Source organism: Oryx dammah, unplaced genomic scaffold (assembly GCF_014754425.2).
Source record: "Oryx dammah isolate SB20612 unplaced genomic scaffold, SCBI_Odam_1.1 HiC_scaffold_11087, whole genome shotgun sequence".
NCBI lineage: Eukaryota > Metazoa > Chordata > Mammalia > Artiodactyla > Bovidae > Oryx > Oryx dammah.
Window position 1 is genome coordinate 1 of NW_024080481.1, and position 4,955 is coordinate 4,955.

At 49.3% G+C, this 4,955-nt stretch overlaps 2 non-coding genes across 2 annotated transcripts; both read right to left on the reverse strand.

Annotated features, from left to right (window-relative positions):
- Window positions 1-2,095: 2,095 nt before the first annotated feature.
- Window positions 2,096-2,185, reverse strand: TRNAY-GUA. Its single transcript is given in 2 exon segments — window positions 2,096-2,131; window positions 2,149-2,185. It is a non-coding gene; the product is annotated as a tRNA-Tyr (tRNA).
- Window positions 2,186-3,356: 1,171 nt separating this feature from the next.
- TRNAT-UGU lies at window positions 3,357-3,429 on the reverse strand. Its single transcript has one exon. It is a non-coding gene; the product is annotated as a tRNA-Thr (tRNA).
- Window positions 3,430-4,955: the final 1,526 nt, after the last annotated feature.

Here is a 4,955-nt window from a genome sequence, read left to right on the forward strand (position 1 = left end):
AAGCAGCGGAGTAGGAATGTGGGCTGGAAGAGGGCATGGCAACCCACTCCAGTATTCTTGCCTGGAGAATCCCAGTCAGAGGAGCGGGGTGGGTCACAGTCTGTGGGGTCGCAGAGTCGGACACGACGGAGAGACTGCGCACGGGAAAGTGGGACCCCTAACTGTAGGAGAACGGAACGTTTACCTTCCTTCCCATTCCTCAGCCCCTCCAGTCCGCAAACGCCTCCCCACAGAACTCCGTACTGTCTCTGCTAAAAGGGGACTCCCTCGCCCAAACTCGCGGATAAAGCTACCAAAAAAGGAGGAGAAGAGGAGGAGATGAAGGAGCGGGAGTGTGAACCTACCTCGGCCTCGGCACAAGTCTGCAGAAATGGGCAAGACGGTGGAAAGAGAAGTTTTTCTCACCCGCTTCTTCTTCCCTGTGACGACGACGTCGAGTCGGGAGAAGACGCAGAGAGGCGGAGAAGGGTCGGGGTGCGAGGCTTTTTGTAGTCGGGACAGCTCCCCTCTTCTAGGAAGCGCTTCCCGCCAGGACCGCCTCCAAAGCAGGCGTCAGAGCAACCCCGGTTCTAGGCGGAACTGGTGGGTTTCTGCCTGGGCTGCGGTTGAGCTTGGAGGTCCGAGCCCGACGCTCAGTGGCCAAGAGGACACGGGCTGAGGGGGCCTGCAGACTGCGGGACCCTGGCCCCTGCTCCAGGGAGCAAGGCTGCCGCTCCCAGGCGTCTGCTGGCGAGAGCCCAGTAAGCCAGGCAGTTTGACCCCGCACACATAACCAGCTCCAGCTACCACATGTTCGATCAGTGTACATCTTTTGTAAAACAGTTCGGAACGCGGGAAAATTTGCACAGAACAGAGCTTTTTTCAGCAATTAGCAAAGGTGGGGTGGAGAGGGGGGAAAAAGGAATTGGGCTCTTCTGGGATTTGAACCCAGGACCTCTGGCACCCAAAGCAGGGACCACACCCCTAGGCCAACGAGCCACAGTAAGAGTACAACGCTGAGGTTGTTTCTGAATCTTACTTCTCCGTCAGCAATTGGCTGCCCGGTTGCTCTGAACTTCTATTTTCTGTGTAGACGTTTACCTTTGATTTTGCTTAGCTGTTCTTTATGAAGTATCACGTCTGACTCTGACCTCACTTATCCTCCTCCATCCGGGTCCTGGACCCCTCCAGACGCCAGATGGAGTGAGGAGAGGCAGCTTTTCAAGACGTCAGTCCCCGTGTCTGAACTCCAACAAGACCCTCCCTGAGGAGTCTCTTTGAGTTCCAGACTGGAGGGAACCTGGAGAGAACCGAGTTGCAGCCTGAGGGCCCGAGCTGGGGTCGATTGCAAGACTGTAGGGTCCTGAACACCAGGACAGATGCCCAGGATGTGTATCTGTCCGGCTGCTTCTACTTCGCGAGAGTGTAAAATCCTGGGGGCAGGAATGACCGGCATCAAAATACGGGTAGCCAGCATTTTGATCTATTGGAGGTGAACCAGTCTGGGGCGTGTTCTTAAAGATCAGACTCCCGAAGTTTCCTTGAATGAGAATCAGATGTTCCATTTTCTCACCTTTGCTTAAGTGGTTTCCACAGTTTGAAATTCTCTTTCCCAGTCACATCCCAATTTACGTCATAGCCTATTCCTCCTTCCTGCTCCAGCTCAAAAAAAAATTTTTTTTTGGTTGTTGTTGTTGGAACTAAAAATCTGTTAACAGTTGAATAAATTAAAAGGCTCTCCTCACTGAGTGGACATATGCGTGTAGAGTGAATGACGGTCTTAGGGGGTTGTCCCGCAAATTAGAGCTCTAAGGACCGCAGAATATAAAATATATTCAGTACCAGCGAGTGGTGTTGGATCTTCAACTTTTGAACCTCAGGCGGCAACCTAAATTCAGTTAGACCATCTAACTCACAAGTTCTTCAGATGGTTGGAAGAGTTGGTGCTCACTTCCCCTTTTCTGAAAACCATACCCAACAGGACCATTTTCAAGATAACAAAACCATCTTTGTAACGGGGTAAGGTCTGGAGAAAAATACCCTAGAACACTTAAAACGATGTGAGAAATTGAAGAGCAAGGCTCACCAAACGGTTGCAACCCCCAAAATATTCTTTTCCTTCGAGCCGGAGTCGAACCAGCGACCTAAGGATGTCCATACTTCAAAGTACTACAGTCCTCCGCTCTACCAGCTGAGCTATCGAAGGAATCATGGGCTTGGGCTTCTTAGAATTTTCTATTGAGAACATTGATAAACAGAGGTTCTGGCACTATAGCCTACTAGTTGCCAGTGTGTGGATGCCACGTAGCCGACCATCTGAGGAGAAAGCCCTTCATCCACACTTGTAGGGACAACCCCTCTAGAGCTGGATTCTCCTGCTTCAGAGAGGAGCTTTCAAGCAGGCCTAACCTGTGAGCTTTTCCCTGGCGAACCTGGAGCCTGGGGATCTCGAGGCCGCCCCAAGCCGTGGCGATCTGCTGGCCTGGTGTCTTCACCTCACGCGCTGCCCCGGGCCTCCTGGCCTGACGGCGTGTGTCTAAAGTGGGAGCAGACACCCGGGCATTGGAAAACTAAGGGCTGAGGTGGTGTAACACACAACTCTGATCGCGCAACTGCGAGCCAAGAAGGGCGGCCGTTAGAGCTCCGGCCTGGGCCTCCCTTTTCCTCACTTCCCATGCTCGCCTCCATAATCCAGGAGCGTTTGCACAAGCGAGCTGCTTCTCCCTTCCCCTCACACGTCCACAGACTAGCGGAGGGGGAGGCTGTGACGTATAATACATGGCTAAGCCCAATGTTACGATGAGAATTGACTCTTGGAGAAACTATTTTAAGGTTTTCAAAGAGGTAGCCACAGATTCTTTGAGTCAATAATAAATTTAGTGACACGAGTCTCGACCCTAATTTTCCCGCTGAGATACTGAAGTGTTCGAAAAGCCACTGAAACATGGCACCTTGTCGGACAGCCTATATTCTCCCAAACGCTTAATCGGGACAGCGGGCGCTGGGGAGAGGACTTGGTTCTGGACTCCAGACCTGCTCAGAGCGGGTGTAAGGCTTCGATCCTCACCGCCCTTGTGTCCCGCCGCGGCACGGGCCGCCCCCACGGCTCTTGCTGTGGTCCCGCAAAGCCAGGGCGTCCTCGGAGCCTGGCAGCACTTGCCGCAGTTTGTAACAGACTGCCACAATCAGGGCGGCAAAGCAGCCCTTGCCCCCTACGACTGGAAGCTAAAAGTAAGTGTTCTGCTCCGGTGTTTATTTGGGACATCTAGAAACTGGCGGGAAATTATAATTAGCGGAATTTCCGCTGGAGATCAAGTTACGCGAGAGGTGGGTAGCTGGTGAAGGAGATTTTAAAAAGAGTGAGAGGATTACCCACTAGGCCCCAGCGAGATTTGAACTCGCGACCCCTGGTTTACAAGACCAGTGCTCTAACCCCTGAGCTATAGGGCCCTGCAAGTGACGGTCATCCTTTGCTCTCTAAAACAGGTTTTATGCTGGACCTTTATTAAGGTGCCTGTGTGTACTGGGCAAATAAACCTGGATGTCGTTTCAATCTGTTGTTGCTCAGCCACTCAGTCGTTTCCGATTCTTTGCAACCCCATGGACTGCAGCAGGCCAGGCTTTCCTGTCCTTCATCATCTCCCTGAGTTCACCCAAACTCATGTCCATTGAGTGATGGTCCATTGGTGATGCCATCCAACCATCTTTCCCCTTCTCCTCCTGCCCTCAATCTTTCCAAGCATCAGGGTCTTTTCCAGTGAATCGGCTCTTTGGATCTGGTGGCCAAAGTATTGGAGCTTCAACTTCAGCATCAGTCCTTCCAATGAATATTCAGGGTTGATTTCTTTTAGGATTGACTGATTTGATCTCCTTAGAGTCCAAGGGACTCTCAAGAGTGTTCTCCAGCACAGTTTGAAAGCATCAGTTCTTCAGTGCTCAGCCTTCCTTATGGTCCAACTCTCACATCCTTGCATGAATATTGGAAAAACTGTACCTTTGCCTATCTATTCCTTTGCCAGCAAAGTGATGTCTCTGCTTTTTAATACGCTGTCTAGGTTTGTCAGAGCTTTTCTTCCAAGGTTCAAGAGTCTTTTAATTTCATGGCTGCAGTCACCGTCCATGGTGATTTTGGAGCCCAAGAAAATAGTCTGTCACTGTTTCCATTGTCTCCCCACTTATTTGCCATGAAGTGATGGGACCAGATGCCATAATCTTATTTTTCAGAATGTTGAGTTTTAAGCCAGCTTTTTCACTCTCCTTTTTCACCTTCATCAAAGTGGCTCTTTACTTCCTCTTCACTTTCTGCTTTTAGGGTAGTGTCATCTGCATATCTGAGGTTGTTGAAATTTTTCCTGGAAATCTTAATTCCAGCTTGTGCTTCAGCCAGTCTGGCATTTCGCGTGATGTACTCTTCACAGAAGTTAAATAAGCAGGGTGACAATATACATACTCTTGACATACCATTTTCCCAATTTGGAACCAGTCCCTTGTTCTATGTATTGTTCTAACTGTTGCTTCTTGACCTGCATACAGGTTTCTCAGGAGGCAGGTAAGATGGTCTGTATCTCTTTTAAGAATTTTCCATAGTTTGTTGTGATCCACACAGTCAAAGTCTTTAGTGTAGTCAAAGAAGCAGAAATAGATATTTTTCTGGAGTTCTTTTGTTTTTTCTATGATCCAATGAATGTTGGCAATTTGATCTCTGGTTCCTCTGCCTTTTCTAAATCCAGCTGATACATCTGGAATTTCTCAGTTGAAGCCTAGCTTGAAGGATTTTGAGCATTACCTTACTAACATGTAAAATGAGTGCAATTGTGCAGTAGTTTGAACATTCTTTGGTGTTGCCCTTCTTTGGTACTGGAATGTAAACTGACCTTTTCTTGTCCTGTGGCCACTGCTGACTTTTCCAAATTTGCTGACATATTGAATACAGCACTTTAACAGCATCATATTCTAGGATTTGAAATAGCTCAGCT